Raw genomic sequence first — 13,926 nt, 5'->3', positions numbered from 1 at the left:
GCCCACTCACTGTGTACGAACAGCACATACAGACATGCTTTTTTGCCAAATCTGCTGCAAGAGGGGGAGATTCCCCAAGTAGCCATTAGACCCTTCTCCACTAATGATGTGAATGACAGCAGATTGCTATGACCCACCCTGTTGAGATTGTCATTTAGCTCTTGTAGCCCTGTGCATCAGTTTAGCCTGTCAGAAGGGTCCTGTGCCTATTGCTGGCAATTTCCCAAAGTAACCTCCAAAACCACACTCAGATAACTGCTTATGAAGAGAGTCAGCAGTAAGGATCAGCCTTTCTCCACCCATCCCCTTAGTTTAGGGAGCAAAAGCCCAAGAACAGCTGCACCGCAGCTTAGGGCCTGTCACAGCTCACAGCTGGAAGCAGTTTTCTCATAAAGGCTGCGTGCTGCTTCCAAGCCCGAGCATCTACGGAGGATACTGCCAGGAAGCAGGGCAAAGTGGAGGAAGGGAGGCAGAGAAGGGGCTCTAATGAAGTGCACCCGTGCGTATGTGTGAAGGAACAACCTGACACGAGATGTGTGTCAGCGAAGGGAAAAAAAAAAGTGTGTCCTGATGCTTTTCTGCTCATGTCACACGTGCAGAGCTGACCTCGAATGCCTTCTGTCTGGCATCACCCGAATCCCAGAGATGCGGGGACTCAGGTTACCCATTGGGTATTTCACCATCTCAGGCTCAAGTCCTTCAGCAGAGCACTTTGCCCACTGAAGACCAAGAGGAGGGAGACCCTCTGCTTGCAGAGACTCAGCCCTGCAGCTCTCCACTATGAGCATGGTGCCTACACCAGGAGGCTGCCCAATTTGGCCCTGAAGCAGTGAGACACTCAGCTCCTCTTCCTCCCTCCCCAGGCCAGGCAGACAGCAGCACTTGAAGGAAGAGGTTAGGAGTCACCTGGGGGTTGTCTTTGCCCTGAGGACTGTTTATTATATCCAGTGACTGTTAAATGAAAAGCATCTGAGCAATCCTTGGATAGTGGTGTAGAGTCCAGGGCCATTCACAGCCTGCAGGGTGCCCCACTGAGGTTACAGAGTCTTTCTTGCAATGCATGGCTGCATCTACACCAGTAAATAAAACCATGCCAGGGCCCATTGCTGGCCCTAAGGCCCACTGGTGTTGTATGACCATGTCCTTGTTAAACTCAGCTGCCCGAAAAGGGAACTACGTTAAAAATTGGTCCTGGTCCCTGCTAACGCCAGAAGGCGGCTTGGGAATTGCTTGTGAGGCTCTGCTTGTCCCTGGCCCAGAAGCGTGCAAGGGAGCATCCTAACAGCCGAACAATGCAGATGTTCGTTCCAGCGCACTGGTAATTTACTGGCTGTGACGTGCGGCCCTGTGCTGACATCTGTAATTGCTTTATGGAAAGTAGGACAGCCACAACAGGGGAGGAAGAGCTGCTCTCGCCCCCAGTAGCTGGTAGTAACAGGACGATGGGAGCCTTTATTGTGGCTGAGCATCCTACCCTCTTGGCTGTAGTGCCAAACGTGTGTCCCCTCCGATCACCTCCCAACGTATGCTGGGTGGAGGGAGAAGACCTGACAGCCCAGGTCTGGCTCACGTGTTCCTTGTGAGGGAGCAGCCGTAAACAGACCTTGACTGTCTCCGCCTGTTCCCCTAATTTTTTGTCCCACTCCAGTCCTGCTCCAGCACAAAAGGATGGTCTCTGGCTCACCCAGAGTGTCCCCATCCCCTGGGCCCAGGAGAGACACCAGGTGGGCTTCCAGGTGGGCTGAGACAGCAGAGCTCATGTGCAGAAGCACATAGTTTGGCATTTCTACTGCCAAGTTACAAGACATTGCCAAAGTCTGATAAACCAGGGGCTGAGCCCTTCAACGGAGACCTAAATCCTGCCTCAGCCATAGCAGGTAGTTGGAATAGAGATCCATTTCCCTGGCCAGTGTCAGGAGTCTACCCCTACTCAGCCATGAACAATAGCGCTCTTCCCAGTTTTCTGGGGGATTATTTTGCGGTCCCTCATCAAAATATTGACCTATCCAGGCCCTGTGAGATGTAAGATCGCAGCAAAAACTAACACAATCACAGCCTCGTGCTATCAGGTAGGATAGCATGATTAATTCATAATAAACTCATCTCTCATAAAAGATGGTCTTTTACTGCAGTGATACAGCTAGAACCATTGAAGAAAAGTACTACAATGATTTATTTTTATAACACAGTTTAAAGGTTTTAAATGGTTTCAAACACGTCTAGCTTGCATTTTAAAATGTTCCTTTTTGCTGCCAATATTGCCAGCCTATTTGCTTAGCACACACTCTACCTGAGACTTGATTGATTTCTCCTCCCAAATCCTCATTTGTAAAATATTCCAAGATCGGAGCCAATTAAGCAAGTTCCTTCTCTCTTGTGGGAGGGAGGGAGCAATACTGTTTTTTTGGGAGCCCAACACTGGGAGCAGATCCCCTTGAGGCAAAGCTGCAGAAACACCAGCTCGGCCTCCTCCTTCTTCTGGATCTGCACCTGCAGCCCATGGCAAAGGGCGCACAGACCCATCAGCTGGTGGTGCTATGTCTGTGGGCACCATCACTGCTGGATTTGAGGTCATGAGAGTACACTAAAGACAATGACAACACTTGGGGGGACTACAGTGGCCTCCCTTTGCCCTTTGGAGCCGCTCATCTATTGCCCTGAAAATGCTTCAGAAGTGAAGTCCATCTCCTTATCCATATTTTACCAGCAATACAAGGGCTGCATCCTCAGAAGTGCTAAGCAAGCGGACAAGCTGGTGGTTACAAACCGTATCTGCATTGGCTGCATCCATACCAGTAAAATGAACTTCAAAAATGTTGAATAAATTGAATTGCCAGGACACAGCCAGGGGCACTGGTACTCAGTCACCTGTTCAGTGCATTACATGTTCCCAGGTGTATTTTTAGCACTGTCCCAAACAATTCCTGGGCACGGTCAGGTGTTATCATGGGCCAGGGCCATTCCCAGTTGGCCATTCTGATGTGGTCACCCTGTTCGGGAGGCTAAGGGCATGGCAAGGTGTGCTGGCTGACCTCGGGGCCAGGAACGGGTCATGATGCTGCTTAGATCACTGTTAGAGACACGGACATTAGTGTCTTTGGCTGAGCAAGGATCACATCTCTTTTTCACATCCGTTGCTGGTGCAGCTATCCTGGTGGGTGTATGTATTTCTGGCAGTGATGTGAAGGGGCTTTTCTAAAGCCACTGAGGAAAGCCGCCTCTGACACAGGATTAGTGTTTCAAACTCGTGGTTTCCAACCTCAGGCTCATGTCTCCAAACTCATGTCTCATCATCTATCAAAGGAAAACAAAGAAAACCCCAGCACCCTGAAATTCACTCTACGATGGAGAGCAGAAATCACCCCAGCGCTAGACTGGGACCTCTGCTTCCTGTAGTGCCTCAGCACACGGCCAAGGCCCAAGACCATGTGCTGATAAAGGCTAAGCACAGACTGAAGGACCCTGCTGGAGCAGAATGACGGGTTTCCCTTGATTTGAAAGTCTTCACATACTTAAAGGTTACGTCTCTGCCCTGCAGCCACATCTACTGATGTACACGAACCCTTCCCAGCCACATCCAGCAACACTCCGTTTCCGCAGCCTCCAGCAGGACAGCCTCCTCCCAGACCATGTCTGCATGTCGTTAAAGGCAATGCCAGATACTGACTTCCCTTGCTGTATAAACACTGTGGAGGTACTAAAGATAGCATCAGATCAGTTCTCAAAAATCACGTCTTTTCTTCTACGCTGAGGCTAGAGAATGGCAAACAGGATGCAGGATTTGGCTCTGCAATATTCGCTGGTGTTATGATTCATGAGTTATTTTTATCTTTTTTTTTTTTTTCAACAGAACAAATGGATGTGGTAATTAATCTCTGTCTGTTTTGACAATGGCCTGGCCAAAACACATTTTGTTCTTTAAAACAGTCAAGTAAGGAGAGAAGCACAACAATGGTGTGCATGTGTGTCAATATTTTAGCCTTTGCTTTATGTTTGCTGTTTAATATGCCTTTACAATATGTTTATGTACCTACGTACTTTACCTAATATAGTAAATAAAGCCAAAAGGAACAACAAGTGCTATTACACGGGTTAGCTGCACAATATAAATCTCTGTTTTGAAGTTTAGCCACATTCAAAAGAAGGGCTAATCAAATCATGTTAAAGGCAAAATTAATTTGAGTCTTTTCAAGAGGATCCAGTGAGGAAGTACCCAGTCCCAGTGGAAGATTTAACTATGACAAGCTCCTTCCAACTATATTGGCTAATAACTATTTTTGCAAAAAAAAATGTTGCAGTCAAACACTCCCCCAATAGTACTTTTGCCTTCTACAGAGCTGGCTGAGAAATGAAAAGATTTAGTAGTGGAGAATATATTAATGAGGAATTTGAGGAGAAACAACCAAAAAGACAGTGATTTCAATGAAATGTTTACCAGGTGTGAAAGTGCCTCCACACAACTTGCAGATGCCCAGCACTCCCTATGGGGTAAAAAGCATATCTAAAATTCTAGCAACAAGTATTTTCATAACCCAGCATGCCTGAAGGGGAATACCAATTTACAGTAGTCTTCTAGACCTAGTGATACCAATTCATCCAGGAGCTCAAAGGAGCAAGGACTTCATTTCAGGCAACCCCTAATTGTTGCTTAGCAAAATATTTCTCCACAGGACTGCTCATCCCATAAGTATAAATTATGGTTTCTTGTCCCTTCCTATGAAGCATCATGTTCTCATGCTCTAGAGGATATGAGCTAGACAAGCCTGTCTAGCAAACTTGCCACTGTACAGCAGTCTCTCATGGGACTTATACAAATGCAGCCTAAAATAAGAAACATCCATTTTCAGTACCTACTGATCACTGTTAATGAACTAGCTGAATAATCCCGTGATCTTCAGTGGAGTTTTCCATGCAATGACCCGTGAGGTAAGACAATAATTAGACTTGTCCTTAATCACAAAAAGTCTGTTGCACAATAGGACATTAGTATAATGCCGTTGTTTTTAAGATCTCGGAAAATATTCTCCAAGTCTCCTGGAGCCATCAGTGTGATGATCTTGCTACATTCAGACTTTGAAAGAGAGAAAAAAACTGTTTTATCACATTGCCTAGGCCCTTCATTTTTCATTATCAAAACAGGAAATATATTTTGGAGTTGACCTTTTTCCTCCATCTATAGGAAAAGTTTGTAGGCTCATATTCTTAGTTCTTCCAGTGCTGAGATACCTGTTTTTGTGTTGAAGATGAACAGGGACAAATTCCTCTTATTTCCAATTTACAGAGCATTTGGACTGATGTGTTTCCTTGACTTTCATGGAACTGATGTGCTTCACAGTATTCAAAAGATATTTTTAAAAATGATTAAAGGAAAAAAACACAAGTATTTCCTGAATTTATTTCTTCTTATCCTAGAGTTTACATGAACTGTACAGCAAAGGGAAGCAAAAGCTGAGTTTCAACCAAACCCAGACCAATACAGAGCTTCTGGTGGAAACCATGTTGGGATTAAATGATTTCCTTTGGTTTCCATCCAAAACCAAGCTGAACGTGGAGTTCTGGGTTGAGTTTCACTTTGAATTTTTGGTTTTATTCAGTTATGAAGAATTAAGTGAAACTTGGGAGGTTCCAACCCTCATTGAATGATCCTGAAAAATGATCTGCAAAACCCCTTGCTAAGGAGTCCTATTTCATACCTTTGATCTCTGTGGGTGCTGGGAGCAGCACTCATGTCTCTTCCAACCTATAAGAAACAGGCCAGTGAAGCCACTACATTTTTATGCAAAGACTTTGATATCCAGCAGACAACATCCAGTCCTAGCTACCATCCTAGGACCAGCTAAAAGGTAGGAAATCCTGAAGTTATCCCATCTCACAGACCTGGTCCATCAAAGCCCACAGGTACAACTCTGAGCACCTCCTGAGCCTCCTGGTAAATGCAGCAAGAGGTGAGCAACTGGGGTCCTATTAACTTCTTCCACTAGGAGGAGGAAAGCATTTACTTACCACCGTCATCAGCTTGTGCTGAAGTCAGTCCATGACCCTTGGGCTGCCCATCATGGTCAGTATGAGCTGTGAGCCCCAATTATGTGGCGCAGCTAACACTGAGCAGCCCACCCCAGCTAACAGGAGTGACAGGGCGATCATTTAGCTGGCTGGCCATGCAACTACTAGATGTTTTTACTATTGGCTTACCTATTCATCTACAGGTTTGGGGAATAATCTCATGCCATGTCCGCGTTGGTGGGAAAGCTGGTGCAAAAAGTTCCTGCCCCACCATCCTTGGTCCTTGTAGGTTGCTTTTTAACCAGCATCATTTCCATGGTCCAGCCTGACCCACATATGGAAATACAGCACAGCTGGGGTGAAGTTAAATGCATCATAGGATGAGTAACTTTTTGGAGAGGAGAAGCTTTTGAAATTGATATCTCCCCCCAGATATGTTCAGGTACTCCTGTTGGGCCCTTCTGTGGATGTGTGACACATGTCTCTCAGTGAAGTCATTATCTTTATGGAGGACATTTTCTGACCTCTCATGTTTGTATTTTCTTCTCCCTCCTCAAATACTTCCTGCCTTTGGTTTTCTGTGATTGAATTCCTTGGAGGCTTAATAGTCTTGGAGTCCCTCCACTTTTAGAATTTGATTTTACTTATTTTTAGAAGAGAGTTTGAACAAAAAGAAAATAGAGGGAGAGAGAGAGAGAGAAGAAATAAGAAAAAAAGATAATTCTTACCCACTAACAAAGAAGCAAGATACCAAAAGACAAGATTATTCTCATTCCGCTATTCATAGTATTGGAGTGCATTTCATTTCAGTGTCTCCACAGGCCTTTGTAGCAGCCATCTGATTGAACATTACTTATACTGCGTATTATATGCACTAATGAGAAAATGATTCTAAATTGCCCCTAGGGATGGTTATGATTAAGCTATTTGCCTTCACTTCCTCTACTAAATTAAAGCAACCAAAAAAAAAAAAAAAAGAGTCAATCTGGAAAGCAGTCAGAATAACGGTTTGGTAAAGTTTTTGAATTCCTCAGAATATTTTTACTCCTAACTCTGGTGATTGGCTATATATTTCATGCTGCAATTTGAAGCCAAGCTGTGACAAGTATGTGACATGGGGAAGCATTTTGGAGGTCTGCACAGAGCAGGATTTTCTGTGTTGTCAACTGGTCCGGAGCCCTGATCAGCTTTAATTGCACACGACTAAAGCCACTAAAGCCCCCTCTACTACCGACAAGCTCCTCCAAGGCGTCAGATGTCTGTCTCTTAAAAAGAGCATTTCAGAGGCTCGCACACATGGAGCCTCATTCAGATATTTTATTTAAACTCTTAAATCTTTTGAGCTCCGCATGAATAAACAAGTCCCTGAAATGCAATCCATTCTTGCTATTCAGAGTTTGCAACTGTTTTTCAAAGAGAAGAAACAAAATGTCATTTACGTTTCCTTCGGCCTTTTTAAACAGACCAGGATTTTGGAAGGGGGGGAGAAGGGCTCCATTAAATGTGTGTGTTCCTGTGTGTGCTCACGCATCGTGACATCAGTGGGAGTTTTATACGTGATTACCCGTAGCTGCCAAATTTACAAATTAATTAATTAATTGTGTGCAAACTCCATGGGGCAGATTGTCAGCTCACACAGCCTCTGAAGCTCTATTTAAAATAATCTGAACTCCATGGCTCCCAACCTCGAGTCCACATCTCTCCGGTGGTCCCCAGAGCTCTGCAAGGTGGGCCTCGTGCTCACACTCTCCAACCTGAACACCGCTGTTTCCCCCCCATCACCCGACCCAACACCCTGGGCCAACTGCTTCAGCCAGTTCATGGACTCTTCCTGCAGCCCCAGGTGCAGAGAACTACCCTGAGATGATCGAGCCCCACATCATACCAAAGCACCCCAATTTCTCCGCTACCACATACACATCCCCAGCACAGAAATGCTCTCAGACCAAGGCTGCACAGGAGTTTGGCACAATGAGCCTTGCAGATGTTTTGGCAGTTCATCAAAAGATAAATAAATGCAGAGTCTGGAGACCCAGCAGAACAACCAAAAGCTAAGTTGAATCTTAAACTCTTATTATAACGCTACTAATGATGTTACATCACAACTTTCAACAACATGCCCCTTGTTGTGTTTTATTCTTTACATGTCACACGGACATGAAGATGTTGTGAGTTTATCCGTACAATACCAGAGACTATGAAGGTCACTTTAGTGCGGAGCTTCATCTCACCTAACTTGGGCTGAGATGAACTTGCCCTTTCTCTCCTTTGGCTGTAAGCAGGGGATAGCTGACTGGCTCGGATGCAGATGTCTGCACCAGAGATAGCTGAAGCTGGGGGACTTTTGTTGGTAACACGCCATCTTTATGGGGTAATGGAGATGAATCCAGTCTCAAAAGGTCTCTGAGATGCGACAAAAAGATTTTGGCTCAATGCTTGCAATAAAGCGGAAGGTCAGCAGGGCTTACATGGCCTAATTTGGCTGGGAGTGGAGGGGATCTATATTAGGGAGCTGAGGTCCACATAACTGAGGTCCTGATCTGTCCCTGGACTACAGGTGCCTCGTGGATTGGTTCTCCTGAGGGAAACACTTCCACTCCTCATGCAGTCAGTGGTGGGAGATGACAGCCTTCAAAGGGCTCTTCATGGAGACCGAGACACAAGCACCCAAGCTGGGTAAATGGGCATCTTCCTTTAGAGGCTTTCAAAGGCTTTCACCATTGACTGCGAAAAGAAATGCAGGCCTCGGTCCTGGAAATAGCTACAATTTTGCCATTAGTCAGGTGCCTAAATCAGGCAGGACTTGCACTGCCCTGTCAAGAAGTGAAACCAAATGAGCCCTGTCATGCTCTTCGTTAACAGGGACAGGGTCCAAGTTCACATGTGTGACTGATGTACAGGTATCTACAGCACCAAGTCTCCTCAGCCGGGACCGGCCATGTGCATTTCTCTGCACTTTGCACCCATGCATATAGACAGGAGGAGAGAGAGGGAGGTGGCAGACTCTTCTGGACATATATATTACAACGGAGAAACTATCCTTTAAATTTTCTGGCCTTTTGTGCAGAAGGTTTCTGGCTTTGGTGGCAGGAATGAATTTTAAACTGACCCCACACTTAAACCTGAAGGCAGAGTCTTCTTTGTCCCCCCCGCTTTTAACTGGAAGGTTATGTGTTTCTTAGCTACTGGTCAGACTGGTGATGCCTGCCAAAAAGCTTTCAGGGAATTTCCTCACTATGTAACAAATTTATGAGTCATATGAAAATCTGGGAAATGATTCAACCAGCTGTCTTTCGTTGCCTCAAAGATTTTTACAACACCTCAGTGCCTCATCTTTGATTTGAGCCAGCAGAATGGTTTATTGTAACATCAAATGGTCTTGTGTTCACTCAAAAGATGCTTCCTACTACCCCCCCCCCAAAAAAAGCTGTAAAACTTTTGAAAACCGCCCGCCACTAAGAGAACAATGCACAGAGCTGCTATATTTTTTCACTATGAACTATTTAACGTAGCTGGACTCCCGCTTCCATCCAGGATGGCTGTGGAGCAGGCTGTTACTGATCAGTATGGCTTAGCTGCTGCAGGTACAGCCTTCGTGCACAGCGATAAAAGGAGTCTTGCTAATGCGTTTGTTTAGTTTCTGGGTGCTCTTGGGGTGAACTAGCTATTTTGAGGAATCTGAGCAGATTCTGGCTGAGCAGCAGCTCAGCTAAAGCCAGGGAACGATGTTAACTATTATCTTTTCATCCTGCAGTCTCAGGCACTGCCTTAGAAACCTTGGATTTGGAGAAGAAGATAGGAATCCCAGCTAAATGACCACAGAGCAGCCTTTGGGGCAGACTTCACAGGGAAGTCAGCAATTATACATCTTGTTAGACACCTCTGCTCAACACGTAGCTCCTCTCACAACCACAGAGCCCACAGCTGGGCAGGAGGGAGTCTTACCACATTCCTAGACCATTTTTGTCTTATATCCAAGGAGTGCAATTCGCAGGGAGCAGAACACTAAGGTGTGTCTTTACCAGCTGTGGGTGCAAGAAAAGGCTTTTTCTTACCTCTTTTCCTCCTGTCCTCATGTATTTTGCAGCCCTGCCTGCACAGAAGCCAAAGATGAATGAAAAGGATGTTTTATTCAGCAGCCTGGAGCCAGGGTCAAGTGGGAGAGAGATAGGTTTGCATCCTCTCAAACACAGACAGGAACCAGGCTAGGACCTTCCATCACCATGGAAATTACTCACTACAGGAGACAGTCATAAAGAAAATGGTTTCTGTCAACCTTTTTGAGTAAAACCATCCACAACTACTCTATGCTGTGCTGGAACCACCGGCACCCACGTGCAAGAGCGATGCTTGCAGACTGAGCTGAGCAAAGGAAGCCCCCCTCTTCCCGGTGCCGTGGGATGGTCCCCAGCACATGGAGCACCTGGGAGCAGAGCTTCAGCTGGTGGGTAAGCAGACTGAGGAGGATGTAGGTATCCACAGTGGTAAGAACTGGGCTGGGCAGCAGAGTGGGCTAATGCTTTTACCAAGGGCATTCACTCAGGTGAATTCCTCCCTCTCAGGTAACAGCCAGGTTTGAACTCCTCTCCTCTTCCTAAGAGGACTTCAAGCACAAAAATATCCATCTATAAGGTACTGCAAGTAGGGGAAGTTCTCTCAATCTCTCAAAACCTCACTTTGTGTAAGGAGATGACAAGGCATTGGGCTAGGACTGAATCTCTAGCCTAAGGCTAATGTGTGCCCCTATGGTGGGGTAGATTTCAGTCCCTCTTCTTCTTCCAGGGCACCTGAACACCATATGGAAAAGCATTCCCTTGAATGGTTTTAAATCTCTCCCTCCTCCAATTTCCATCATTATTCTCCTGACTGAGTAAAAGTTGAATAAAGGTCACTGGATTCAGGCCTAGAGTAATATTCTCATAGGCACTGAATTTGCTTCCTCAGCATGGAAAAGCAGCCCCCTCAAGAACACGTAAGCCAGGCCAACAGCCTCCGGCACTGCAGGATGGAGGAAAGGAAACCTCAGAAATCTCGGTCAGGAACCTGTGGGCAGGGCCCTCACCCTGCGACAAGTGTCATGAGTGTGGTCAGTGTTCACATCAAGCAAATACAGCTGTTTTAAAGGTTTTGCTGAGAAAAAAAAGGGGTCTAACGTGCAATTTAGTCACTACGCACCCTGACCTGCTTGCTAATGATAGTCCTACCAGCAGCCAGCCAGGCTTTGCAGAGCTCTGCTCGAAGCGAAGCAGGACTGTGGGTCTTCTGCTGCTTGCCTTGACACTCTGGGTAACCTCCTCGAGCCAGGGTTGTGCTCAGCAAACTTCAGTTCCCTATTGCCAGTGCTATGGTCATTAATTGTTATTAATGGGAGCTGCGCTTTTTGCTCAAGATGAGCCAGAATAAGAGCAGTGTGATTTTGGCAGAACTGCTTGAAACCTGAAAAGCCTGTCTATCTAAAAAGCAAAAGCAAAACAAGGGTGCTATTAAGCAACTTCAGCCATAGTTTAATCAGTTATGATCCACAGATTCTTATTTACTAATTTGTTATACTTACAAATATATGAAAGTCACTGGGCTACTATGCTTTTTAAAAATGTTGTAAGTAAGTGGATAAATCCATTTAACAGGTTGAACTACAGCTAAGCAGTGAATGAAAACTAGAAGCAAAATAGAAATGATTCTTCCAGTAAGAGTTAAATTCCTGCAGAAGTACAGAACAAAAACTGGAATTAATTTATTATTACAGAAATAAATCAACACTCCATATTAAATATTCAAATGAGTTTAGTGATTAGAACCATGTTTTCAGTGTGAATTTCAGTGTCTAGAAAAGCAATCAACCATGTAGAAAAATGCCCACAGTAGCCCCAAATCCTTTGCTTTGGCCACCAGATTTCATTGCCAGAATACTTGTGGCAAGCAGCTCTCAGCAGAGCCAGAATGAATGCACCTTTTGCAGTATGCACCAGCTGTATCAGCACATTGCAGGTGTAGTGTGATATACACATCTCTCACTGCTTAGTGTCCACACCTGGGCAATCCACTGTACAGCATGATAAAGGCAGCTAAAAAGCACTCTAAGGAGACAGGACCAGTAAGGGCGCTGAGGACACCACTACTGCTTTGATTTACTGGGGCCCATAGCCTGTATTCAGTGAACCGAATCACCCTTTTCTGCCCAGGGACACTGTTCGCCTAACACCAGTACCGAGGTAGGCAGTATGAGTCCATGCTGAGGTTTTTATCTGTCTGTGCCACAAATACATAAAACTCTTGCTTCTAACCATTTCCAAAAGATACAAAGCTGCTCGGGGAGTGGTGGAGGATGGGACAATCAGAAACTCAGAGCAAATTAAAAAAAAAAAATCCTTAATGTTGATGTTGTCTTCTGACTATTTTCTAGCTCAGCATTTCTCTCTCTCCCTTTCCTCCCCTTCCCGTGGAGCAGAACATGCCAACGAACTGCTCCCTCAGTGACACAATGATCATTTGTAACAGGCAAAGACATCCAGCTTCAGTGGATTTGGCAAAGACTCTCGGTTTGAACCTAACAGTAGATACAAAGCACTTATAACATTCAAAGTAGGTTCTCTTCTTCTTGACCTTTGTGATTTTTATGGCCTATGTGGGTATACATAATCATTTTAAGATGTCTTCCTTTACTTACCATAAAGTAGGTATGAATTATCTTTAAAAAGGTTGATAATAAACTTCAGAATACCTCTTAAATGTACCCAAGAAGACAAGGGGGAATATAAGGTTATTGTTGTGAGGGATAGGTTCTGGCAACTGATCTGAGGATGCTGCTAATGATTTTAATTAGCTTTTGGAAGCACAATCCATGCACTCTGAAGTCAATGTCTTGCTGCCAGTGATGATACTTGGAAAGATCAACAACATAAAACATTTTCTGTAATTAAACTTGATAAAATTCCATGCATCACACAGGGAGCAATTTGTCCCCCGCAGAATTACTACGGGGAGTCTGTGGCTCGAATGGTTCCCAGCCATAAATCTCCAGCAAGTAATGTGTGCACTCCCCAGAGCAACCAGGGATCCACGAGGAGGCACCAAGATGTGGTGTAGTTTCACGGGTCAGGTGCACATCTAAGAGTCAGGAAGTCCGAATTTTCCTCCTGACTCGATGGCTTCTCCAGTCCCCCCTTGACTGCCTAGAAAATCACTTCATTTCCTTATCTGGTCTATTTAGATTACAGGGTTATGTTTGTACAGCACCTAGTACGACAAGGATTTAATCACTGTTGTGTTTTTAGCCTACAGTAATAGGAACAGTGAAGTAGCAATAAATAGGGCAGAAAAAGCAGTAGACGTTTTTCCCTTAGTCGTGGTTGGGATAAGGTCCGCCACTTACTGAAACTGCCTGCTCTGTGTGGTCGAGCTCACACTCACTTCCACATCGGTGCTCTTCTGAGCTGGGCTTGGATCAAAGCTCGCAGGGAACAGCAAATCTAGTTCTAATGAGGAAAGTCCAATAGGAAAAGATATTTAGACAATTAAAAAAAAATTAAACTTTCCATCTCGCTAAGAAGTCATCCCTTACCCCTGAGAGCCTTAGAGGGGTGAGAAATTCATGCACATGCAAATGACAGCCCAGCCCTGCAGCTGGTTTGCAAGGAACTCACAGTTTCCCCAAAATCAGTCTCCTGGTGAAGTGCCTTGAGTTGGACAGGCAAAAGCAGGGAGACACAAAAGCAACAATATCTTGGGAGACTTTTGGCATGTCCCAGCAAGATAGTTATCAGAGCTTGATTGCCTGCAACGCATGTTGCAGCACAGCTTTGTGCTCCTACGACGCCTTGACATCTCCATTACAACTCACTTGGGAAGACCCCCTAAAAAAATCCAACAAACAGGGGGAAATACACATGTAAAGGACTTCAAAAACTGTCTGATCTCAAAACA

Source organism: Apteryx mantelli, chromosome 3 (assembly GCF_036417845.1).
Source record: "Apteryx mantelli isolate bAptMan1 chromosome 3, bAptMan1.hap1, whole genome shotgun sequence".
Taxonomy (NCBI): domain Eukaryota; kingdom Metazoa; phylum Chordata; class Aves; order Apterygiformes; family Apterygidae; genus Apteryx; species Apteryx mantelli.
The sequence above is the reverse complement of the archived record's forward strand: the minus strand, read 5'-3'. Positions refer to the sequence as shown.